The sequence below is a fragment of the Podarcis melisellensis genome (assembly GCF_964234715.1).
Source record: "Podarcis melisellensis genome assembly, chromosome: 2".
NCBI classification, from domain to species: Eukaryota; Metazoa; Chordata; class Lepidosauria; order Squamata; family Lacertidae; genus Podarcis; species Podarcis melisellensis.
Window position 1 is genome coordinate 75,233,040 of NC_138529.1, and position 27,486 is coordinate 75,260,525.

Here is a 27,486-nt window from a genome sequence, read left to right on the forward strand (position 1 = left end):
AAAGCAGCTGCAGTCCTCCATCCCTGCTGCTATTACATAAGATCCCCCAACCCTCAAGAGCAGGGAATTTTAGGGTGAAGGCAGTTGTGCTAAGCTAAAACTATTTCTCTAACAAAAGGCTGTAACACCTCAAACACAATTACTTAAGTCATGGGCCACTGACTTAAGCCAACTGTTGAAAAGATCAAGTACTCATCTGCCGGTATATTTGAATGGGAAGTATATATAGCATATATTTGTGGTCAAATAATTGCATAAAAAAGTAAAGGTAAAGGACCCCTGACAGTTAGGTCCAGTCGTGAATGACTATGGGGTTGAGGTGCTCATCTTGTTTTACTGGCCGAGGAAGCCGACGTTTGTCCAAAGACAGTTTTCCCAGGTCATGTGGCCAGCATAACTAAGCCGCTTCTGACGAAACCAGAGCAGTGCATGGAAATGCCGTTTACCTTCCCGCCACAGTGGTACCTATTTATCTACTTGCACTTTGACGTGCTTTCAAACTGCTAGGTTGGCAGGAGTAGGGACCAAGCAGTGGGAGCTCACTCCGTGGCAGGGATTCGAACCACTGACCTTCTGATCAGCAAGCCCTAGGCTCAGTGGTTTAGACCACAGCACCACCTGCATCCCAATTGCATACTCATTATATAAAAATAAATTAAAGAATAAAAGAATAAAAGGGGAAAATGATGAGATACTTGATAAAGGTATCTTATCCACAACATTTAACTAAGCTTATATCACAGTTATTCCCAAATCAGATAAGGATCACACAAAATGTGTGAATTGTCACCCTATATCCTTGATTAATGTTGATAAATGTAACATTGACACTAGCAAATAGAATCCAACAGGTAATTGTGGTGGTAATCGAGACGGATCAGACCGGCTTTATAAAAACAAGACAGGCTACAGATAACATTAGATTAGTGGCAAATTTGGTTGATTTAAATAAAAATAAAGATCAGTTTGTAATCATATCATTAGATGCCGAAAAGGCCTTTGATAAAATCTATAAACAGTATATGTTGTTAGCTTTAATTAAATTTGGATTTGCCTTGGAGTTCATAAAATAGATCAAAATAATGATCCACATCTAGAATCAAAGTGAATGGTATTATGTCTGTTTAGACATTTGTTTAGAGCCCCTGGCTAGTGCTATTAGACAACATCTACTAGCATCACGGAGCAGTTCACAATTCAGTTGAACATAAGTTAGTTTTATTTATACTTTTGTTTATTTCAGAACCTCAGACTAGTATACCCATCTTGATTCAAATGATAGATGCTTTCGGTAAAATATCAGGTTATTCTGTTACTTGGTCCAAATCAGAATTGATGCCAATAGGTTAAAAATTGTTTACACACCCATTCAAGGAATATCAATTTGGGGTATGTTCCGAATCTATTAAATATCTAGGTATGTTAATACTAAGAGATTTAACACACTTAGTTACAGTTAATATGAATAAATTAATAAAAGAGGTTTCTTCAGATATCGATAGGTGGGAGTCATTGAACCTTACTCTTTGGTGAAGGGTGAATGCTCTGAAAATGAACTCTGTTCCCAGATTCATTTATATCCTGAGAGGACTTCTGGTTTTTATATCTGGATCATAATTTCAAAAGATAAACTCATTGTTTAGGAAATGCCTTTGGGGCTCAGCATCACCAAGAATATCCTTGCAAAGAATGAAACTACAAATTAAAGAAGGAGATTTCAGAATCCCAAATTTGGAATTATATCACTATTTAATATAAACATTAAAAAGAACTCATTTTGTCTCCAGATTTATTCCATTATTTATTATTGAGAAGACGTTCTCCCAAGGTATTCAGTGTCCTTTTGTTATTTCAAAAAATCATATCCATACCAAAAAATATCTTGAGGAACAACATTAAGTTTAGTGCTGCCCCAGAAATATTCAATACATTTTTTTTAAAAAATGGCCACATTTGAAGTTAAAAGATCAAACTTATTTTATGGTTCTTTCCTAAATGTATATTATCCAATTAAACTGTGAAAGCCAATAAAACATGAAAATGTTCAGAACAGGTTTTTTTATCTGCATATGCCCTTATTTGGGGTTTCTCATACTGTTCCCTGAGCAATATCCAGATGTGTGTAGGATATAAATGCAAAGATTTTCACACCTTCTGATTTCTCTACAGGGAACCATCTCTGTAAAGTTCCTCGGTTGAGCATTACTGAACTAAATATATTACATGTCAACATGATTCCACACCCCCCCCCCCCATTTTGGTCTGTATTGGTCTGCGTTTGTGTGTAATTGCAGAATTCAAAGCTCAGTTTGAAATGAGGAACCTTAGTTTATTAAAATATATTCAGCATGCCAAATTACAATCCCGGTTTCATCTAGATTGTCTTGTAGACTTTAGCGAGAAGTGAAAAGGTGCAACCGAGGTCAGAATTCTTCCTCTGCATATTTAAATATGTGTTAATAATGACAATAGTTTTATACTTTCATTTGGGTTTTTCCAAGTTCAGTAATGTCATTCAACTATGAGCTAGATGGCTTCAGTCAACCAAGGCTTTTAGACGAACGAACAGGACTTGATGTTTCATCATTTTATATGAAGACAGAGCCAATGCTAACTCACAAGCCACATACTGTGAAATAGTTGTGAAGTGTAGCCATAGTGCAACTAATAATATAGCTCCAATATAAAGAAGGTTGTCACAAGTGACCTATTAAAATTAATGGGATTTCAGATATTTCCAGCTAACTTGTTCATTGATTCCAATAGGCCTAAGTTTCCTCAGAAATTTCTACTCAGAAATAAGCCCCATTGAGTTAAATACTATTTCCAAGTAAGTGTATTGCAGCCTGAACTGGAAGTAGCTTGAATCCTGAATGCCTACCCACCAGTGGGGTAATCATGTGAGTAAAGTTCCATTCACAAGTAGCTCCTGCTGGCAGAGGAAATATGACCTTTATTGACTGCTCTTTCGTTGTGTCTGCATTCTATGGAATGTTGTGGGGAAGCTTCAGAATGACCATTCCTTCATAAAACGGGGGAGACCTTTGCGTGGACGCACACAGCCCCTGGATCTGGAGTGGCTCCATCAGCATAGGCTTGGCTCTGCCTTCCCTCAGGTGGGATACCTGGAGGTCTCCGCCTACCCCAGTCAATTGTCCAATCCCACCTGGGGGAAGCGTTGCCAAGGAGATCAGGCCAGGTAGGGGAGGGATTACCTGCCCACACAATAGAGGGAGGATCTTACCTGGGAATCCTCACTTGGCTCCAGAGCTTCTCCCACCCTACCCACCCACAGTTAATGCCTTATTTTGCAGGTTAACTTTTCTTCACAGGTATGCGGGCGCTGCTACGTTAGGGTCGCTGTCAAAGGACCAGATAGGAATTTCCCTGCATTGGCAGGTTTCGCCTTTCCCGTAGCAAAATGTCACAACTTTGGCGGTATCAGGCCTTGGGCGAAATCCTTTTGTTCATCTTCCTCTTTGCAGCGGCGATAACAGGGTTCCCCGTTAAAGGGGTTTCTGAAGGGAGGCTTTGACCGTACGCCAAAAGGTCGTCATTGCTCTCCCCTGCGGTGGCGGCGTAACGGGGGCGGCTATCTCTGCTTGAACATATGTTCTCCAGAGCCGGCCCATCCCCCCCCCCACTGGATAACCCTGATGCTCCCTAGGTCCCCGGCTGGGGACTGGGGAGGGAGAATGCCCAATGCCTGAGCCAAGGTCTACCCACATTTGAAATTTAATAAAGTTGTGGCCAATTTAATCCCATAGCACGTTGTCTTGAGTCGTTATTCTACATGACGGGGGGGACAGCTCGGGATCTGGGGACTCCGCCTGTCCATGCAATAGTGGAGTTTCCTCTCACAAGTAGGATTCTTCACTGGACTGCAAGTCTTGCATGAATGGAAGTTGCTGTTCTATTCATGGAATTGAGAGGAAGACAGCATCTAAGTCACTTCCTTAGCTATATTTTTCCTAAGCCCCCTAAAATAATCTTTTACATTTTTATTTTGGATAGAAGAAAAATGATTTGTAGTATGGTGAAAAAAAGAAACTATGCTAATAAATACTCGGGAAGAGAGAGAGAGAGAGAGAGAGAGAGAGAGAGAGAGAGAGAGAGAGAGAGAGAGAGAGAAAGAGTGCCATTGGAAATTGGAGCATTAAACACAATAGATCAATGACAGTTGGTCACTGTGAATATTTCAATGACAGAGAAGAAAGAAATCTGAGAAACAGAAGTGCTCTACGACTCCTTGGGAAATGGTGATAGGTAGACTTCAAAAGGTTCTGATATTCATTTCAAGTCTTCAAAGTCTGGTGTTTGATAATCACAAAAAAAGAGTGGTTATGTGAGAATTTTTGTTCTTCATGTGCCAGTAATCTTAGAGAATGTTTTCATGTAAAAATTCAGCAGTGGCTTCCCCCGCTCCACTTTACCTGAAAACTCTGTTTGAATTTCTGGTATAGATATTTCTCAGCCTACAGTTTATTGCCCTTTGTGATTACCTTAACCTGTTTATCTTATTTATTTCAAACATTTATAAGCTGTGCTCATATATTTCTTGGATTCCAGAGGAGGGTACATAAACATTCAAATAACAATCCAAAATCAAAATTAACAATAAAAAACAACATTGAAAAGATCTGAGAAGTAATAAACTAAAAAGCTATTCAACCACCTCAACCAATGTGTTCTTTTTAAGAAATAAAAAACTGGGCAAATAAACAAGAAGAGGATGCAGTGTGGGTGCCTGTTGCACTTCCTTTAGGATGGGTGTTAGAAAGCCGGGGTTCTATCACTGAGGAGGCCTTCTCCTTTACAGCTGCATTATACACATCCCCTGCAGTTGGAACCTGGAGAAGGCCTCATCTGAAGACCATATTGCATCCGCCTCCTCCTCCTCATTACTCACCCTTCACCCTAGAAGCTACATCTCTTCTTATACCAAAGGTAAAGGTAAAGGTAAAGGTACCCCTGCCCGTACGGGCCAGTCTTGCCAGACTCTGGGGTTGTGCGCCCATCTCACTTAAGAGGCCAGGGGCCAGCGCTGTCCGAAGACACTTCCGGGTCACGTGGCCAGCGTGACATCGCTGCTCTGGCGAGCCAGAGCTGCACACAGAAACACCGTTTACCTTCCCGCTAGAAAGCGGTCCCTATTTATCTACTTGCACCCGAGGGTGCTTTCGAACTGCTAGGTTGGCAGGCGCTGGGACCGAACAACGGGAGCGCACCCCGCCGCAGGGATTCGAACCGCCGACCTTTCGATCGGCAAGCCCTAGCCGCTGAGGCTTTAACCCACAGCGCCACCCGCGTCCCCCATGTGTTAAAATTATTGGCTGATGTCCTGTTTCAACTACCAACCCTGTCAGAGGTGAGAACACGAGGAAAGGTTTTTTCAGCTGTTGTGCCCCAACTGTGTCATGCCATTCATAGGAAGGTTTGCTTGGAGCTGTTTTTGTTATGTGTTAGGCACCAGAGATACTTCTTAAAAACAAAGCAAAAAAACCCAAGCATTTTGAATCTCCCAATAAATTTTAAACTGAATTTTAATTCACCATTGTCATGCTTAATGTTATTCTATTTTATTGTTTTTCTTGTACTTTTGCAACATACATACATGTACTTTTAGCCTTTTAATTTATTAAGTCTTTATATATATATATATATATATATATATATATATATATATATACACACACACACACACACACTGTACTTTCATGTTCTGGTCAGATGCTGCTTCCCACAGAGAAGGCGAGTCAGAAGGTCAGGACCATGGATAGCTCTGAATGAGCAGTTTGCTCCAACAGAAGTTGCAAGCAATCTGAGGCCTTGTAAACCTCTGCCTCTAGACCAGTGTTTCCCAAACTTTTTTGGGCAATGGCACACCTGTTTACTGAAAATAAATCTCACGGCACACCACCATTAAAGCCCCGCCCCGTGACGTCAGCGCGCAGCGTCACGCCGGGAGGGACGCACGAAAGTGAAAGTTTTTCCCCTCCCCCTTGCCGGGGAACCTCCAAGCTTTGGGGGTGGGAGGAGGCAGCAGAGCGAGGGACTGAGGGACGGCGGCAACTGAGGCGGCGGCGGCTGTTGTGGTGGTGGCGGCGATAGCGGGCGGAGGAGGGGGCGGCGGCGGGGCTTGAGGAGCCGTCGCCGGGAGTTGCTGCTGCTGTTGTTGCTGCTGCTGCCCGGACATGCCGGCCTCCTCCTCCTCCGCTGTCTCGCGCTCCTCCCTTTTGCACGCGCTGCCCCGCCGCTCGGCACCACCACCGCGGAGCCGCCCCCGGCTCGACGCGGATCCTCGCCGCCGCCGCCTCTCACCGCCCGACTCGCCCGCCTCCCTCCCACGGCACACCAGCCAATGTCTGACGGCACAGTAGTGTGCCGCGGAACACCGGTTGGGAAACACTGCTCTAGACTATCTCTTATTGGAGACTTCCGGCGCTGCCGCCATGGCGAACAGCGGATCCCATGATAGTGGATGCCAGCCGTGCAGTTAATTAAGGATAATCTGGGAGTAATTATCCTGACAAGCACACACACACCCCCGGGTCGAAGGGGAGAGAGCTTTCACTCGCAGGAGTCATGGCTGGACGCTGGAATACTTTCGGTTTTGGAAAGGCAAAATGGAGAAGTTGTGGCGTAATGAGAATTGAGTCCTTGAAGGAGGGGCAATGTTGAAGAGGATTGATTGATTATAACATGAAGGAAAGGATGAATGTAAACAAATATTTCACACAGAAAACTACAGGATATAAATTCCTATTGCAAGTTAATGTATATGTCTTTGTTAAATACGAACGAAAGTCATCACACCAGTGGCTGCTAAAATAAAGGATTAAGATCGGAATTGTTGTATTTGGACTAATTAAGGGAATTGGAGCAGGACCAAGGAATAACATCAACTCCTGATAACCGGAACACGGGAAGTCATCCAAAAATGTTGAATTCGGAACTGATTAATTGGCTCTTTTGATTGTATTATGATTTGGGATGATTAGGTATTGTATTAATGTGGCCTCCATTGGACTGTTATTAATGAAAATCTAATAAAAGTTACTTAAAAAAAATAAAACAGACTGTTCCTTAGTGGCAATACCTCCTTGTTGAGAACTTCAGATTCTTAGAGGGACAAACCACTGGTCTAAAGATAGGCATTCCTTCCCCCATTCCATAGCCTTCCATTTGGTGCATGTTCTGTGCCACTGTATCAGTGAAGTAATGTGGGAGGCACAAGACCCAGAGGGTCCTGGCTCTGGTTTTGTAGGCCTGGTGGTATGGAAGGCTGTTCTGTGAGCTCTTGTCTGAAAGTCTCAGGAACAGTGGTCTCCTGGGCTCCAGCAACGAGCTCAAGGCATGAGAGCAGAGAAATAATTCACAACCTGCACTGCTGCAATTTAATCTTACTCATAGATTTGAACAGTCATACCATTTTATTGTTAGAGTCAAGAGGCGGCTGTTGTATGATGATTAGTTCACTGAAACAAGCAAAAATAAATAAATACTTTAAATACTTTTCAAAATCTCATTGGAAATGCCAGGCAAAACTGCGTCTCTACTCAGTTTTTTGTTCCTTAGTTTGGAAGGTTCTAGATATTTGTAGTTTCTTTCAGTGGATGGGATTTGTTAGACCTGCCTTTTACATGAATAGATAATAATACTTGTTTCTGAAGTTTGACCTGCAAGATACAAAAAGGTAGCAGTCTGCAAACATATAGGTATTGTGCAACTACTGTTTTTGTTGTGTATTGGTTTGCAGTGCTTTCTATGCCTGGATACTTTGTGATGAATAACAAACATCAGCAGTGCAGATTTAGAAAAGTTCTTGCCAAGACTATGCAGCAAATACTCTTGGCAACTTCTGCTGCAGGGATAGTATTAGCACTGAAAAGGAAAATAGCACAGATTGAAAAGCCAGTAAGCATCCTTCATTAGAATTTTCTGACTTTACATGTAGATGAATGGTACCAAACTGGTGAAATTTCAGTTGTTTGGTGTAACTTGTGCTTCAGAATTCTGAAATTAGAGTTCTTTCTTTTTCTTTTTCTTTTTCTTTTTCTTTTCCTTTTTAAACCTGATAAAGAAACATGTAACATACTGAAGCTTGATTTTCGTTTTGATAAAACTACGGTTTGGGGTTAAATAGAGGCAGAATAGTAGGATCCCATGACTAATTAATAGGAACAAAGATCTAGCAGCACTTTTGACACCTTTAAAGGGTATAGAATACTGTGAGTGTCCCCCTCAAATGAGCAAAATTGGTCAGGTGAAAAATGCAAGATGGCAGTCATAAATAATTATTTAAATTCATTTTCCCATCTCCTTTGCATTCAGTTATAATATAATGCTGGAAGTTACTATTGTCTATAGCTGCAACCACTAGAAAATCACCAGTAAGTTCTTGTGGACATATCTTTAAATGTCATGTTGTTGTTTAGTCGTTTAGTCGTGTCCGACTCTTTGTGACCCCATGGACCAGAGCACACCAGGCACTCCTGTCTTCTTTAAATGTCATACTTGCCCATGAACATAGTTGCCCATGCATTTTGAGGCCATCTTGGTAGCTCATCCCAGATTTATTGTTTCTGTAATCTGCAACTCCTGGTCAGTCCATGGAAAATCACTCATATAGCAGCCTGAAAATATGTTTGCTTCCCAGTGGTGAATAAAACCATTAGTGATGTCAGTACTATAATCTGTGCTTCCTCACAGCCATGGTATTTATACATAGATAGACTATTTACATAGAGTTATATAGTATTTCTAACACCTATTACCTTATTATCTAACATGCCAGATTTCCTTGCTTCCTACACAGAATTTTGCCTTAAGGCTGTCCACTCAGACTGTTGCTAACCAACGTTTTGCTTACTTTTACTTTGTGTTTGTTCAACAGTGCCAGCTCATATTTCTGGATATATGTCCTGAGAGAGAGAGAGAGAGAGAGAGAGAGAGAGAGAGAGAGAGAAAGATTGAGAGAGAGAGAGCTGTTTTTCCTAACAACCCCCTTGACTCATGTAATAGAATGAGGAAACTTGGCACTTACAGCTTTTCAAATTCATCACCTGATGAGATGTGACAGTAGATGCACCATAGCCTCCGAGAGGCCTCTACTGGCATCCCTTTTGACATATTGCAGTAACATGGCAGCTGTCAGCTTTGTTTTATAATGCTATAATTACTAATACTAGAATCCTAAACATTTTTATTAAAAGAATAGAAGTAAACATTTTCTATTAGGATCACACAGTGCTGAACAAAGCAGTACAGCCTTTTTAAAATGCAGCAACAACCAAACCCCGATGCAATAAATTCTTGATAATTAAAATGAGAATTCACTATGCAGGTTGCTCTTCCACTGCCACTGGAATGAAGATTGAGTGGGGTGGAAGGTGGGGGAGAAGGTAGGGCACAGCATCTCATGGTAAAAGGTAAAGGACCCCCAGATGGTTAAGTCCAGTCAAAGGTGACTATGGGGTGTGGCGCTCATCTCGCTTTTCAGGCCAAGGAAGCCACAGACAGCTTTCTGGGTCATGTGGCCAGCATAACTAAACCGCTTCTGGTGCAATAGAACATGACAGAAGCCAGAGCATACAGAAATGCCATTACCTTCCTGCCTCATCGGTACCTATTTATCTACTTGCACTGGTATGTTTTTGATCTGCTAGATTGGCAGAAGCTGGGACAGAGCAACAGGAGCTCACCCCGTCACGTGGATTCGAACTAACAACCTTCCGATCAACAAGTCCAAGAGGCTCAGTGGTATAGACCACAGCGCCACCCCACAGCGCCACCCCACCCGCATCCCTAGCATCTCATGATCCTTAGAGCATTGGACAATTCCAAAAGCCTTTATGTGTCCTTCTATAGCCCAGGCTTCCTGACCAGCAAGGCCCTAGAGCTAGCCAAAAATCAGAGAGTTTCCAGATTTCCTTGATTGTAGCAAGGATCCCAGGAGACTCTGGTTGCAGGAAAGCCTAGTGCCAGGATTTCTACTTAATTTGTGGAACAGAGAAGATTGGGAATAGTACCTTTTCTCAATGCCCATATGGAAACAGAAGCACTGAAACATTCCTGTGTTTCTTTGCCTTTGAAAGCTTCAGGACTTGGTTCTTTTTATTTATGTCCTGGTGCAGAGAGATGCAACTGACATCTTGTTGAGGCCCACCAACTTTGGGTTTTGGTCCCACCTACTTTGCACTGTTCAGGCCCTACACATTTTCTTGGGGGGGGGGCTTCAGCTGTGAGAAGGTAGTACTGTATTTCATGTGGAACTGTGATCACCAGAATTATGCAAAAAATCTACCAGTCCATGTGATGAATGTTTACATAGTCACTTCTACAGTGGGGAGGAGCTGCTACCAAGGTAGTGTTTAAATCAGGCCCTTTCCACTTAGTTATTTTCTGTGTGGAACCATTACTCAGTTTCTTTATTAAGGGTATATGCAGATTCATTTCAAGAGTTTTAGAAGATTTTCTCAGAACATAATTTATTTTCTATTTGAAACATCAGAGCTGACAGAAATATTGTTCCAATATTGACTGTGTATATAGCAGTATTTTTCTATGCCTGCAGGATAATAAACAAAGCAAGTTATTTCCCACCCCCAGCTTGGCATTTGGATATTTATGTATATTGGAGAAAGTTATTCTCTTGGTAACAGCACCTTGAGTATATTTTAGGAATTATAAGTACATTTATGCTTACAGATTTTTTTCTTTGGCTGTTGGGTGTAGAGCTAAAAAGAACTGAAATAACAAGACAGCAGCATTATCAGTATGGCAGGATTTAATATTGTGCAATTGAAAAACTGAGATTGGAAACATTTTGTAGCTCATATTCAAAAGTGTTTAAGGGGTTCTTAATGATTGTGGCTCTTTTAGTATTGAAAATAAATGACCTGACACAGCAATGCAAATGTTTGAATAAAGTGTAGTTGTTTTAAAAGTGGTCTAAGTGAAGTAGCTTTCATAACGTTCCATGCACCTCATTTTAGCGTTTTAGTACAGTATTTTACAGTCAGAACAAAAACATTTTTAAACAACAACAACAACACCACCACACATTTAAAATAAGTTTGATAGGTAGTTTTCTATCTGAAAAGGATGAAGACATGGCATTTATTCCAATAAACTCAAGGAGACCCACATTCAAGCCAACAAAGACAGAAAAGAGGAGTGGAAGATCTAAGGTCAAATTAAAATTTGCAAAAAGCAGAAACTGCAGAAAGCAGTCCTAACCATTAAAACTGGAGCAGACTGCAAAAGCTTGGTGGTAAACTGGCAGAAGTAAATTTCAGCTTAGAAGCAAGATGGGACAAGCCTGGAAAGAACCAGCAGAATGGCCTTCTTATATGGCTCAAGACCCTCTTAGCAAATATGTGTGTTTGTGTACAGAGGTTATTCTTTGTTCCCCACAGCTGTCCAGAGCTGAGAATGCATTTCCTTGTAGAGGCTCAAATTTGCATATTCTAAACAACACTGGAAAAACAATTCACATACGTATGTGCTGCTGCTTGTTTAAGAATTTGTGAAGAATATTTGAAGTGTTAAGGATTGATCATCTGTCCAGCTGCGCACAGTGCTATGCAGGTGAGGGCCTCTGGCAGATGTCAAGGCATCAGGGCTGCTGGCGGATGCATGACTTGTCACCGTTCTGTGTGATGTAGGAATCGGGCTTTAGTGTGCTGGCACATACCCTTTGGAACTCCTTTCTGTTATGTATCAGACAGACACTTTCAATACTGCCTTTCTGCTGTCTATTGAAGACCTTCCTTTTTCAACAAGCCTTCAACAAGTTCTCTCTCTCTGAGCTGTTATTTTACCAAACACTGAACAGAGAAGGTAGAAATAAGTTTTTGGTTTGTCAGTTTTCCATTTCAGTATAATCAGTCTTCCTCTGCTCTAAATCGCCAATCAGCGATTATTCCTTCTGCTCCCATAATCAGGCTATTTGTATGCTGATCATTTGTCTCTACAGCAACTCACTATCATATTGCAATGCACTGCTGCTATTTTGAGATGGTGCCCAAATCATCATATTTATAGTTTATCTTTTAGGTGTTATGCCATAACTTTACTTGGAATTATGTAAATCTACATAGTCAGCAAAACCATCTGAAAAAGGAAATCAATAAGTTTTGTTTTCTCCTGCAATGTGTCTGATCACCAACACGTGCCTAATTATTCATGCCTTCTGCCAACTGTCATTAGGTGCTGAAAGGCATTCTGAATGTCTGCAACCAAAGGTTTAAATGGTCTAATCTTAACAACTGAAGCGCAACAAATTTTCACTGGCTATTTTTTTTAAATGACAACAATTTTTTTTGGATTAACTCAGTTTAGATTAAATGTTCCTTGAAACCAGAAAATAAACTGAAATAGCAGTAACTTTCCAATGCTTTGGAAATAGGCTGTATTGTATTGTACAGGTAGTGACTCTTGCAAACCTACGTCCTTTTTAAAGTGAAGTACTGTGGTATAACGGGACATGGGTGGCGCTGTGGGTTAAACCACAGAGCCTAGGACTTGCCGATCAGAAGGTCAGCAGTTCGAAAATCTGTGATGGTATGAGCTCCCGTTGCTCGGTCCCTGTTCCTGCCAACCTAGCAGTTCGAAAGCACATCAAAGTGCAAGTAGATACATAGGTACCGCTCCAGCGAGAAGGTAAATGGCGTTTCCGTGCTCTGCTCTGGTTCGCCAGAAGTGGCTTAGTCATGCTGGCTACATGACCCGGAAGCTGTACGCCGGCTCCCACGGCCAATAAAGCGAGATGAGCACCGCAACCCCAGAGTCGGTCACAACTGGACCTTATGGTCAGGGGTCCCTTTACCTTTACCTTACTGTGGTATAACAGCTCTAGGTAATGCTGCACAAGCAACATTTTACTTCCACAGTGGGACTTCCTCCTCCCTCCATGCACTCCCAAATTTGCTCCAGAGGATCCCCTAACTCAATCTTGTGTTCCTTATGAGATGAGAAAGAATGGGACACAGTGAAATCCAGGAAAACTCAGTGTGAGGCAGGTTTTCCAAATACTGGGGTTGGGGGAAGCTCATGATATTCAAGATTTCAGTATCTGTGCTCTATAACTGAAAAATATTTCTAGATCTTTGACCTAGATACATTTGAAGGCTGTTCTTGTTACTGCTGTATTTCCTGAGAATGCTCAGGGGACTGAATCTATCTCAGCACCTACTTCTGTCCTATTATCACAGTACCATCGAGAGTGTCTTAACCTATAGTATATTATCGTAGTATGGGAGCAGCTCTGAAATGGATAAAAAAGCTTTACAGAGAATAATTAAAATTGCCCAGAATGTTATTGGGCTCCAACTACCAACCCTGGATGAGATCTTCACGTCTCAGAGCTTGAAGAAGTCACACAATATCCTGAGAGATCCCACCCATCCTGCTCACAACTTCTTTGAACTGTTGCCTTTGGGCAGAAGATATAGGACAATGAAAACACGAACCACACGCCTTCTGAATAGTTTCTATCCAAGAGCTCTGATTGCACTAAATAATGATCTCAGGGCCAGTTGCAAGAAATAGCAAGCAGGGAGTAGGAAGGAATGAGATAGGTTTTAGGTTATGTTATGCCTTTAATAGGTTATGTTATATTCTGGATTATGTTATGTTTTATAGATTATGTCTGAATAGGATGAGAGTGTTGGAGATACGTGCAAATGTGTATGTGAACCCGGTCTTTGGGTGTTTGATTTTCGTTGTTGTGTATACTGTGTATATACGGACAATGACAATAAATTTATCTATCTATCTATCTATCTATCTGCTGCTTCCAATATGTTTCCTGAATTTTCTTTGCTATGAAACTTGCAGTGTTAAAATAGCAATTTGTCATTATCAGAGACTACAACTTGTTTGTTTATATTTTACTTTAGGACCCACATACCATTGTATGAATACCAGGCAACCATTAGATTACATGCTTATGGTAAGTTTTCTATTTCTTCAGCATGTTTCATGGCCTTGATGTCATTGCTTACATTCATTAATTATGCTCATTATGCTAATTGAGCGCAGTTTATCATTTAAATAATCCCTCGAAACCACTTGAAGAATATCTGAGACTGCTACTTCCCAGCTTAAGTACATCCAATTAAGTATATCTTGGTGCTTTTTTTGGCTGTAGTACCATATATTTGGAATGCCATTGCCAGAGAGGAGCTTCTCTGATGCCACCTTGGATATGTTTTTCTGTCCTTTTGTTGTTTTAATTGCTTTGAATGTTGCATTCTATTGCATTCTTTTCATCCTGTTATCTCATGCTGAACAACCAATTTAATTAATAAAAAAGTTATTCTTGTGTTGCTGCAATGTTCAAGTTCAAAAACATATTAAATGTGCATTATTAGTATACTGATATAATAAACTACCTTGACATGGGAGTGGGGCCTAAACCAATCTGTTTCATACACATTTTATGCACACAAAGGAGTCTCATAGGCTTAATAGAGCTGTTTACCACCCACCCCCATGCTTGCACACAGGTCACTCTGCTTTATCTCTCTCCCCCACCTTTGTGAGTGCAATGAAGCAGTGCAAAGGATCATTAAGGGGAACAAGAGATCGGGGGGGGGGCACTTCCACATGGCAGCTTACTGTGGACAGTGCTGCTATAGAATGCAAATTTCATGTAGTGTTTATATGACATTACCTTTATCAAAAATGTCGATGCCCAATACAGTGGCACCTCGGATTAAGAACTTAATTCGTTCTAGAGGTCCGTTCTTAACCTGAAACTGTTCTTAACCTGAAGCACCACTTTAGCTAATGGGGCCTCCTGCTGCCACCATGCCGCTAGAACATGATTTCTGTTCTCATCCTGAAGCAAAGTTCTTAACCCGAGGTACTATTTCTGGGTTAGCGGAGCCTGTAACCTGAAGTGTCTGTAACCTGAAGCGTCTATAACCTGAAGCATCTATAACCTGAACTCGAGGTACCACTGTATTCTTTTTTTCAATGTGATCCCAATTTACCATTTTTGTGCAAAATCCAATAACTAAAAAAACTGAAACCATGTGGAAATGGTAAATCCAGATTAAATGGGGAAGAAAAGTATGGAATCATGATTATCATTATTATATTTACAAGATGTCAATTGCAAAGAAGTGTGGAGCCAGCATATGATGAAATTGTACAATGGAGGCATGAGATGCACTTTGGTGGGGAGCGAATTCCACAATTTAGGGGATGCCATGGAGAATGCCCTGTCCCCGGTCACTACCCCAGAACCTCTGAGGGTGGTGGAACTACCAAGAGGGTTCCAAAGGGTGTAGCGTGATTAGCCAGTGCCCAGGGCATGCACACACTGGGGGTGCGGGGTGCAGAGGGTGAACGGAGCATGACATGAATCTGTATCTGGTTAAATTTATTACTGGAATAGGAGAGACTGAACACCTTTTAACAGCTACTGAGCCCTTTTCAATAAATAGAAATAACATTTATACTTAATATTGCAGGTTATATAGACACATGCAGTCAGTGTGTGTGTGTGTGTGTGTGTGTGTGTGTGTGTGTGTGTGTAAAAATTAAATCAGTAACCCTTTTAAAAATAGCACTGAAAACACTGAAAACAATTTAAAAGCACGTGCTCACGCCCCCCCCAAAGTACAACACCCAGCCTCTGAAGATTGCCCCAATAGCCAGTTAGTGGCCAAAGCCCTGCCTTAACAAAAAAAAAAAATATTTGCGTTAGGAAAAGGAAAGCAGAGAAAGGGTCATCTTAGTTTCCTGTGAAAGGGAGTTCCACAATCTGGGGCAGCCACTATGCTCACTGTCCTCTCCAGATGTACCTTTGAAGGTGGTGGGGCCAAAGCCCACCTGAAGATCTCAAAGCCTGGGTAGGCTCATATAGCCTGGACCCAAATCTTCAAATAACCTGGACCTGAGCCATATAAGGCTTAATATGTCATAACCAGCACTTTGATTTCTGCCCAGAAAGGGACCAGTAGCCAGTGGAGCTGTTGTAATAAAGACCTATTCTTCTAGTAGCCAGCTCCAGTCAGCAATTTGTTCATTCAATGCAAGCATTTCAGCTTGCCAGATGGAATGATTCGCCATCTCCTCCCCCTTATGTGCTATTCTGGGCTTTTTTTTGGGGGGGGGCAGTGTGGGTATGCAGTGGAAGGTGCGAAGGGAAAGCCCCATTGTGCTAGTCGAGGTCATTGTGTGGGCTTCTACTAATGGGTCTTGTTAGTTGAATTTGGCCCGTCGCTTTTACTGGAAGATGCACAGCGGACAAGCAGAAATTCATTTGCCATATAAATTGTGAGTTGACTTTTGGAATCTAAGAATAAAACAATATTGTGCCCTTTGTCACATTGAATAATTGGACTGCTGCAATGTCATCTTCTTTCCTTTACTGGTGTGATGAATTTGTGCCAGAGTGCTGGCCAGGAATAGCAACCCTATATATGCTAGTCATTGACCTCTTTCTGTGAAGATTGTAGACAGTAAACAGCTTTTCCTGGATGACAGGATAAGGATTGCTAGGATTGGGGAGGGGCAAGGGGAAGGCCAAGGTTTTAAGGCCAGCCGTGATCTTTTAATCTTCTTCACTGGTTCACTTTAAGTTCAGTCAGCCATTGGAAACTCCACATGAGACTGTCAGGGTAATTAATAGACTTATTTAGTGAAATTCCTTGATGTACTTTCCATTGGCCCATTTAGGTAGGAAGACACAACACCGAATCACACCATTTCCATTAGCAGCTAGAGACACTAATATTATAACAAGAAATATTACACTAGGTTATACTTTATTTATATGCCATCTTTTGTCCCAAAGGCCCCCAAAGGGATGAAAGGCTTATTAATACAAAATAAATATGCACAATAAACAAAACAATCAAAACAATATAAATGAGTAAAGTCATAAAATAGCCAATAACCACGCAGCTTTGTATTAGGAATGCCAGTTAATCCTTTGGAAAACAGACAAACAAAACAACAACAACCTACAAATCAAGCCGCAATTATTTCTTACTTCTCTCCTGTTGGTCACCTGGCAGGGACAGGTTCCACCAACAGGTTCTTACCCTGGGACAGAAACAACTTTTCTCTCCAACTGCAGGCAACCATTTGTGGAAGTGCATGCCTTCTGAGAAAATAATATGCTAAGGAAAGTTAGGTTGTTGGAGATAAAGGAAATTTATTGGGTTTCTTTGATATGTTGATTCCATGACTAGATTCCAGCTAAAGTGGACCAAGGTGAGAGAAGCAGCAAGTCCTCAGAGGGAAGCCAGGAGATGGACGATTGTTCAGCTAGGCGCTCTCAGTTCACAAAAGAGTTTAGAAAGAAGGAGAGAAATAAAAACTGGTTTTCAGAATAAGAGCCAGTGCTTTGTTTCTAAAAAAAAAAGTGTTTTGGGGGACTCTCATTTTCCTACTCATATTGAAATACTGCCCCTCAGTGAGGCCAAACTTAGATTCACAAAATGTTTAGGGGTATGCGTCCCCCTGCGTCCCCCCAGAAAAAAAGCACTGATAAGCGCTATAAATAGCAAGCAATGAGAACAAAGGATAACAGAAAGGAATTAAAAATTGATTCTTCATGAAAGACAAGAGGAAAATGATAACATGTCACCCTCTGCTCCAACCTGGTGCCCTTTAGATGTGGTTCAACAACAATTCAGAGAGCCCTAGCTGATCAGGCCTCTGTGAAAGGTCAACCAGGTCGATACAATTAGTTTTACTCAGTTTTTGCTATAAAAAAATGGTGGCATTCTCAATGTTTTTCTTATGCAGGTCATTTTTGGGATGTAAGAAGCAAGAGGCAATAATCCTGCCAGTTTAATTCATGCTTGTCTTCTTCATTTCCAAGATTGGAATGCAGAACCAAATAAACTTTACTAGGCTATTATTCAGACTGAGACTGAAGGGATAATTCATTTTATCTTGCCAATTTGTCTGTAATAGTTTTTAAAAGGAGAAAAAATTTTCAACTAAAAAGCAGTATTAGGTGCCTGGCAAAGAAAACGCTAATTTGCTCAAAGGCAGTTCTAAACCAGAGAATTAGTTTTCTGCATAATCAGATCACAATAGTTGAAAGCATTGTTCTCCTCCTCATTATATTTCACAAATTATGATGCCAAGGACACATGCTCCCACAACTGAGTCATTTCAGGGGAGTTCCAGTGGCTGAGATCCAACAAAACATGGTGGTGTGGAAGCAGATCACACTCAAGGTTGTAGGTTTCCTACAAATTTCTACTGTGGCTGTTCTTCAGTGTTGAAGAGACAAGCTGCATTGCAAAATGCGAAGTAGTATACTTCAACAATGTGAAATGCTGTTTGTAATTATCTATATATGGGTATAGCTTTGTTGGCTTCTAGAAATTACCAATCATAAGGCTGCATATTTAAATTTTTTTAACCAAAAACTGGGAGCATATTTACCAAAAGTTAAATGGTTGGCAGTAGGTCATTAAGGTAAACTGATACCGCTAAACAAGAACCTCCAAGAATTGTGTGATATCCCCAAAATTAGGGGCATACTTCTGGTCTGTGTTTTATGTGTTCTAGTCTAGGTTTTATATAAGGCTCAAGGGCTCTGGAGACCAGACTGAAGTAGTTGAAGTAAAAGACTTCTGGTGAGCATTTTCTCATGTCTAATATGTTTTTGAGATAGGGCTGCCGTACATCCGGAATTTCTTGGATATTACTGGGATTTCAAAGGCGGAATTGACATCTGGGGGGAATTTCCAAAATTTGTCCTAGATCTTAGGCAAGTCAATTGAATAAAGCCCAACAACCTTCGGGGTGTCATGGTTTTTACTTTTTGAACCTTAGCAACCCTAGTTTGAGATTGTTCGGATTAAAGTGGTTTGGACACTGTCCTTCATGAAAAGAATGCAAAACCTCCAATAATGTTGGGAAATGTTTATTTATAATTAAATATGACCAACATTTGTGCTGTGAGCTTCAATACAGTTCAACACAAATTTGTATGATCATTCTTCTTCTTTTTTAACCAGTAACAAAGGCTACTTGCCCCTTCAAAAATCCCAAACATTAAAGGAAACCAAACAGCAACAACATCCCCTTCTCTATCACAGGATACAGTAATGTACTATTAATTACCAAACCCTAGTAGATAACCAGTTGCAAGAGAGGTGGTTCTGATAAAAGACACCACTTTATTATGGGTTTATAGTCTGTTCTCTGAGTGTACAGCAACAACAACTGTGAATACCAAACTGGACGGCTCTGAAAGGAAATAGAAGTATTAGTTGTCATTTTAACATCTCATTAATTTTAATAGATTTGTTATTTTCCAAACCTGACCAGGTGTTATAATTCATCTTCCGAATTATGATTTATGGAATTAGTAGATTCTCATTATCCGAAGTCATTTCCTTTACTTTTAATTTGCTGTAATGTAATTTCAATTAGGTGTAGTCTTGAAAAACTGACTGCAATTTATGTGTCTGATGTAGGAAAACAATAAAACATACTTCCGCTCCATAATATAACAATTAAGGCTTGCCATTGTTTCATGACTTGGCTTAAAATTAGACATGTTGCACAGGGCCACTATTTTGTTAGGGTTATCTTAAAGTTATTATTATTATTTTATTGTTGCTGTTAATTTTATTATTGCATATTTAAATCACCCTTCATCTATTTAGATCCCATGTTTGTTTATAAAACAATGAAATAAAATGAAATAAAAGCAAGCATATCACAAAACAAATAATGAAACATATTGGGACAGAGTCTACTAAATAGTTGTGCTAGGAGTAGCCGTTACAGTGAGCACTGCTAGTGTGACAGTGCTTGCCCCATCCTCCCCCCATGACCCCCCCCCCAAAAAAATTGGCTCAGGATAGTTGGGAGTACCTTGAGAACAGTGTGTGGAGGGAGGGGAGGGGAGATTGTGCAGTGCACTGATGGAATTCCACCCAAACAAATCAAATCAAATAACATATAGTCATAACCAGTATCAGCACAGCAGTGACAGCATACTGGTTGTTGCCCTCCGGCAAACCTTAAACTCTCAAAGGCCTGAAGGAAAAGATGCTTCAGGAATATAAGGCTTATATATGCTTCAGGAATATAAGGCTTATTATATATTCAGGGAGCTGCCTCACACCTTATGGCAATAACTGTGGTAATAATTAATAATGCATTTCCTGATTTTTGGTAAACGATAAGAGATGGTTGTGTATCTGGGCTGATTTAAACATACAAAGGATATTGTAAAGGTTGGGATAGCTCTTCTGATTTCCTCCCAGTGCAAATAGCAGCATTAGAAGAGAAATTTTTCCTAGATGTTCAGGGGAATTGGAAAGGGTAAAATTTCCCATACTCACTACAGTGATTGTGATCATTATTTGTCTCCAGCTGATACTGTTTCCATTTATTTTAAAATGTGTATTAAATACAAAGTTGTATTTAAAGTTTCAAAGTTGCATTTAATATCATGTGTGCTACCTCCCAGTGTTGTGACTCTACTTCCTATCAGCCCCAGAGAAATTGATTGGAATGATATGCCCTTCATGAAATATTAAAAAGAAAATAACAAGCATAGGGGTCCAGTCTGAATTTGTTTTCCGCTGCAGTCACACTCTGGTTCAGCTCTCTGTGCTTGCTTTCTGTTTTTAAAAAAGTCGTTCACACAACTATGTATAGTCTACTTAGCCTCTTAAGTTAAGAAAGTGGTCAAAACCAGTGTGAACAATCAAAAAGTCTTCTATGGCAACCACAATGGGAATATGAATGGTGCTTTATTTATATGCAAAGTAGGAATTCAACACAGAAAGAGAGTTTTCTGAATGTGACACACTGCATATGTATTATGAATATATATGAAAGCAAGATGAAAGAGTTATTGGAGCATTATAGAATAATACCTACTTTATTTTAAAAAATAAATGGCAGCTTGTCAGAATGTTAACCAGATAGTTAGGACCATATGGTCCCTTCAGATCTCACAGCATAGAGGAATCTTAACAGGCCACATACCGTCAAGAAACATTGTGGGAGGGAAGCAAGGTCAGGTGAGCAGATGGAAAGCCAAAAAGTCTGTGAGGTGACCCTCAACTGCTTATGTCTCAGTTTCTCCACTTTATCTACAGAATAGCTAAGCAACACAGGGAGAAGAGAGAAGCCTACTTTTAGTTTTTAAAGGCACATATTCCCTTTAGGCATCTACTTTAAAAGGGTTTAACCTGTTTTTAGAACAAGATTTTTTTCTCCTTTACTTGACTGATGAACAAATTTATTTAGAAGTAACTTTGCTGGGAGTCTGCTAATACAGAACTCTGGCTTTTTCTTGAGCAAACCAGTTGGCTAAAAGAATATGAGGGGATAGCTATTGCTAATAGTTATCTTCTAGTCTTCCTTTCCCTGTGCCAATTTTTTTTACTTATATATTTTTTTAAATATTTCTTATGGATGGCAGTTTGGAAAATAAATTAAATAAATGGTGTTAGGATCATGAATTCTTGCACCTGAAACTATTCACACAGTGTTCCCAATGATGGAAGGAGACAAATTTGCCAATTCTATCCCTCCCCTAGGCAACTTTCTGTACACCCCAAGGATGATGTGGCCTCCAGTCCTCAACATCTGGAACATTGCAACCTAGTTCTTTCTGTAGATCCTTTGAACTATCAGTAATAATATTGTTACTGCCATCTCTGAGCAATTAGAGATTCCAAGGGTCCTAGTTCTTACTCAGGGTTTGGTTTCCTTGGGATGAAGTTCAGCAGGGACCGTGGTGTCTTATATATATATGGTTTTTTATGTACACATATATACAACCTGAGTCTAAGACCGAGGGCCCCAGCATTAACGCCTCAACAGATCTTGCTTCTCCCTCAACCACAGCCTTGCAGGCAGGAGACAAAAATTTGGCAGCCCTGCCTCTCACCTTATGTTCTGCTCAATTCACTACGCCATAGTTGTGGCATCCTGTAGCACCCTCCAGACTCAACGCCCGGTGCTGACCTATGCAATCCATACAAGAGCCTTATACAACGAGGGATGCATTTGCAGTCCTCATGCCTCAACTTCATTCCCCCACTGTGGGTGTGCCTATTGATGGTTTGTGTGTTAGTGGTATGTAATGTAGTCATTAAGTCAACACACCTCTGCCCCATATAGTTGCAGTGGATCTCAAAGGTGAGGTATGCAGTATGAAACACCTGAGGTCAGCAGAACAAACCTTTGCTTCACATGCCTCAAGCTGTTCAGTGTCATCTACATTATTACTTCTGTTATATGACAGATTCTGCAAATGATCCCCTTTACTCCCCGACATCCTGCCTTAAGGCCCTTTTTTCATGAAGTAGGAAATCACACAATTCAGCTTTCAGTTGTCTTCTCTCTCTGTCATTTGTTCTCAAGTACTTCTAGGTCATTTTACTGTTATAAACATAAAACCTCTTTTTCCTTCTATGTGCCAACTGAATTGTAATGTAACATTGACAATTCAACTGCACAAATACAGTGCCAATTACAGTGAATGTTATCATACTATACAGGTCACTCAATAGATATTCAGAAGCTAATAGCTAATTTGCTTTACTGCTGTCATAAAAACAACAACCACATGTATCAGTAAAACAGCACAAAATATGTAGGCAATTCTATAACTAAAATACCTTTAATAAATAAAGCGGTGAGAGACAGATTAGATGATTGATGTGTGCACATAGCTCCCACTGATTTTCATGGGAGCTGCTTTGCACTGCCTGATATATGTTTACAAATACTTTTTTATGGCACTCTAATGAAAGCTTAGCGAAGTTTTATAATAAGTAAATTCCATTATTTCATAAGCCATTGACATTTGAGCTTATTTAGAACACAGGTGGGTAAAGTTCAGCATTTTACTATTTGTCTTTAGTAAGCAGGATAAATAGACAGATTAAGTTCGAGATTTAACGAGGTAATCACAGTTTTCCCCTTGCCGTATATCAGGCAGGAGATAAACTTGTCCAGAAAGAATGAAAACACACTTCCACATCAGCCTAAGTTTGATTCCCAGGAGCCCTGTATTTTTTCCCCTCATTTTCTCACTGATGGACACAATACTTCTATTGGGCTGGTCACTGGTGTCATTTGCATGTCACAGTAAACCAAACTACGACTTTCTAGAATTGCATGAGCATGCTAGCTCCTGGAGAGCAGCTCATACCCACTTTGCTCTTCAAACAGTATGGCAAGGCAGCAAGGCCAAGGTTTGGCTTAGCATGCATCAAACATGGGCTTGGTCTCTCTTCTCTGTAACCACAGGAATTCAAAGATAAAACTGTTCATGTCTGTATGGAATAAAATCCCACCGTTAGCACTAGTCCTGTGGAAGTGTCCAGAGTACCATCTAGTTGGATTTCAATTGTTGTGGCCTAAGGATGTGGAGAAGCTGCTTGAAGGAGTTTGGCATATCACATGGATTTTTGACCCTTGCCCTTCTTGGCTAATAAAAGCTAGCCAAACAGAAGTGATTGGGCAAGGCCAGGGTGTGGGTAATGCCTTGTTGTGGGGATTGAGGAAGTGCTAGCAGCCTTAAATGAGGTGGCATTATGCTTCTTCCTTGAAATGATCCTCTGGACTCAGAAGTGTTAGGCCAGCGGCAAATGTTACCTTTTGTTGCAAGGCGGTCCAAAAGGTGGTCATACTTGAAGGAAATAGATAACGTGGAGCAATTTCAATCTGGCTTGAAACCCTGGTTTTGACATTGAAACTACCTTGCTCCCCCTAATCAATAACCTTTGTCAGCAAAGAAGTTAATTCTCTTTGGTCTCTCAGCAGCATTAAATATCATGCTCTCCTCCTGGAGCACTTAGTTGTCCATGCACTGAACTCTGATGGTGAAATTCAAGGCCGCTGTTCTCCTTTCTTATAGCTTTTTCTCTTCAAACAGAACAGTTCTTTACCCACAGAAGATTCCTCCAAATAGTGAGGACTCTCCTCTGACAGCCCCATAAATAGAGGACTGTTCTGCATAAAGTAGGACACATGACTACCATAACAGTCATTCAGTTATAGCCACAGTGAGTCAGTATGTATAAGTGAACTGGACAGAAGTACAGCTTTTCCAGGATTCATTGGAAGTGGTTTGTACAAGAGGGTAAGAATGTCCCGTTTACTTTCTTCAAACAGCATAGAGGGGCCCTCAACTTTGGTGCAACACTCCCCTGTCCAATTTCATAACATGCAAAATTAGTTTACTGTCTTCTTTGTTAATAAAAATCAATAGATTAAACTAAACAGTTTGTTCTTTAGTTGTATGTATATACAACATTTTTCATTTGTATGACTAGAAAGGAGATATTCTAATGATTTGAATGCATGGGCTATCTAGCCTTGTTTGAAAAATGCAAAGCTCTAAAACATTAAGGATTTCCCTATAAGCCTCTCTCTGCACTACTACTACCATATGAAAGTTTTAGCTTACAGAGGCCAGAATAATGTATTATGCGATGTTTCTTGTAGTAGTATTGTGAAAGACTGTGGCGGGGGCTCATAGCCTTGTAGTGCTATTCCTAGAATAAAGCATCTTACACTGACATATAGAAGATTATAGGTTCTTTTGTAAGGCTGAGGAATATAAGAACAATTTGAAAGGAGCCTGGGATATATTAAATTTAAATTTCCTTCTGCTGGGAAAGATCTTGGGAATTACAGTTGATAAAGCCCTGACCTACAATTGATAAAGCTCTGAGCCAGAGAAAATGGAGAGATCTTGTTGAGGTTTTATAGGCCTGTCCTATGTTTCTTTTCCCTAAAATTTATTCAGCAGTGAGAAGTTGGTCATTCTATCAAAGCTGCATACATTTATGCCTGTGTCCTACTTTTTATTTTATATAAAATATTCACAGGCAACTTCTCTATTAAAGAATACTTAAAGCAGCTTTCAATAAAAACAATAACAATAATTGTGACTTACACAGAGGGAATCAATAACATTTAAGTAGGATGAAATGAACAGTTAATAAACAACAATGATAAAATTGTGTTATTTATTTAAAAGATTTTGAAATCACCTTACATGACAATGTAGGCAAAAATCAAAGCACAATTCCAATAATAGGTCATCAGCTAAAACACAAATTATAAATCACAAATTTGTGGTCATAATTTGTTTCTAAACTGTTTTTCATGTTGCTGTCATCTGCTCTGTTGTTGGGGCCTTAGAGGGAAGGGTGGCCAACAAATTAAATTAATAAAAATAATAATCACCACCACCACCAGTGGACAATAACTACAGTATAATAAAATCTTTGAAACAATGTATAGTCTAACATAAAAATAGCAAACAAAACAAAAAATCCAGATTACCAAACCAGGTCTGGCATCAGCACCTGGAAAGATTTGGCACAATGCCCCCCCCCCAATCATATTGTCCACTACAGAAGTTCTGGGTGAGGCAGCTATAGTCACAGCTACATCCATTCTCTCTCTTCTCAATTCTTCTGGGCCTTCCTGCCAATTGATACCTAGGAGTGGGGTCCAGAAGCACTGGGAGAAGGAAGGGGATAGCGGTGTGATGCCAGTGCTGCACTTGACCAAGCCCAGAGGTGGACCTAGGGGTTGGTGAAACTGGCCCTCCCCAGGGAGCAGGCTTGGGGCATGCATGCAAAAATACCGGTAACCCCAGAAATCAATCTCCAGTTATTTCTGTAAGGTCATGAGTTTAAACAAGAGTTGGGAGCTGAGTGGTAGAAGAAATGGCAAGGTGGTTTGAAGGTAGATGGGTGGAGACTATGGAGTGTATGACATATATGTGTGTGTGTGGCGACACAACTCCATTGTTCGGGTGAGAACAAATGCAGGAGGAGCTTCCTGTCCTCCTTGCACTGTAGGACAAAGGTGTGCAATTTTTTTCACCCTTCCTCCTTGTCTTGCCTTTGCTCCGGACCCTTTGAGTACTTGGGTCGCATAAAATATAGCAATTTCTATACGGTCAGCTGTACCAACAGGCTAAAGAATAGCTTCTATCCGTGGGCTGTTATGCTGTTGAACGGAAAATAACACAGCGAAATTGACTTGCGAGGTGGTGTGTTGTTCAATAAGCACACAGAGTGCAACAAGACTGAGTATGTTTTTTGGGGGGAGGCTCATTTAATTTCATTGTGCACAGGTTGTACAATGACAATAAAGGTATTATTACTATTCTAATGTGGCTATTGCAGTAAAGTGTTTTTTGGGGGAGGGGTTGCCAATACAGCTCCTTGCCAAGGGTGCAAGGAGCACTAGGTATGCTAGTGACCAGACCAAGTGATGAATGGAGGGAAAGTGCTTCTGTCTGTGTTACTCTGGGCAGGTGGTGACTGCAGAAGTGAGTCAGGAAGCCCAGAGTGCTGCAGCTGGCAGTGACTCTATTCCATTGCTGGCCTCCTGCCATTGCTACTTACCCTGTCCCCACATACCCAGGCTAGTGCGGATGGTGGCTTGGAGGAGTCAGTGCCTGCACTTCTCTGGGTGGGTGGGGACGGCAGAGGAATGACAGTGTCTGCAGCAATGGAGGAGTAGTGGTGCTGTTTGGAATATTATGGCCAGTCCCCTAAAAAAGCAAAACACTAGCATTCAGAAGCATTACTGCCTTCAAGTGCGGAGGCAGAGCATACTCATTAGAGCTGTTGTTGTTGTTTAGTTGTTTAGTTGTGTCCGACTCTTCGTGACTCCATGGACCAGAGCACGCCAGGCACTTCTGTCTTCTACTGCCTCCTGCAGTTTGGTCAGATTCATGCTGGTAGCTTCGAGAACACTGTCCAACCATCTCGTCCTCTGTCGTCCCCTTCTCCTTGTGCCCTCCATCTTTCCCAACATGAGGATCTTTTCCAGGGAGTCTTCTCTTCTCATGAGGTGGCCAAAGTATTGGAGCCTCAGCTTCGGGATCTGTCCTTCCAGTGAGCATTTCCTTAAGAATGGATAGGATTGATCTTCCTGCAGTCCATGGGACTCCCAAGAGTCTCCTCCAGCACCATAATTCAAAAGCATCAATTCTTCGGCGATCAGCCTTCTTTATGGTGCAGCTCTCACTTCCATACATCACTACATCATTAGAGCTAGTAGCCACCAATAGCACTCTCTTTCATGAGTTTACCTCAGTTGATGGCCATCACTGCCTCCTGTGTGAATGAGTTCCATTGTTTAACTATGTGCTGTGTGAAGAAGTACTTTCTTTATCTCTTCTGTCATCAGCCACCTATAAAAATCTATTGAGGGCACATGGAGTTTGAGGAACTGATTCCCAAATGGTTGGCAAGCCAGTTCTCAATCTGTTCACAGAATTCCAAGCTGTTCTCCAAACAATAAGTTTACACATATCAAACCATTTATCGATCTCATCTAGCTCACACTTGTCTACTGAAAGGAAGAGGAACATTTTCTTCCAGACGGCCACATTCTGTTGGAGGTAATGTGACAGGGGGCTGGTGGCGTGGGTCCACTGATTCCAGGGCAAGCAGTTTGCATGGGGAGAATGATGGTGATTAATTCGGTGCCATT

General features: G+C 40.9%; 1 protein-coding gene and 1 long non-coding RNA gene across 15 annotated transcripts in view; one reads left to right on the forward strand and one right to left on the reverse strand.

The window, feature by feature from the left end:
• Positions 1-27,486, reverse strand: part of LOC309364312 — a 768,778-nt gene that overhangs the window by 210,649 nt on the left and 530,643 nt on the right. The window lies entirely within an intron of this gene.
• ATP2B2 (ATPase plasma membrane Ca2+ transporting 2) overlaps positions 1-27,486 on the forward strand; it is a 371,704-nt gene that overhangs the window by 86,156 nt on the left and 258,062 nt on the right. For all 14 annotated transcript variants that reach the window (XM_081901178.1, XM_081901176.1, XM_081901188.1 and 11 more), the window contains one exon: positions 13,905-13,957. The gene's annotated coding sequence lies outside the window, so the exon portion shown is untranslated. Of the gene's footprint in view, positions 1-13,904; positions 13,958-27,486 lie in introns of those variants that run through there.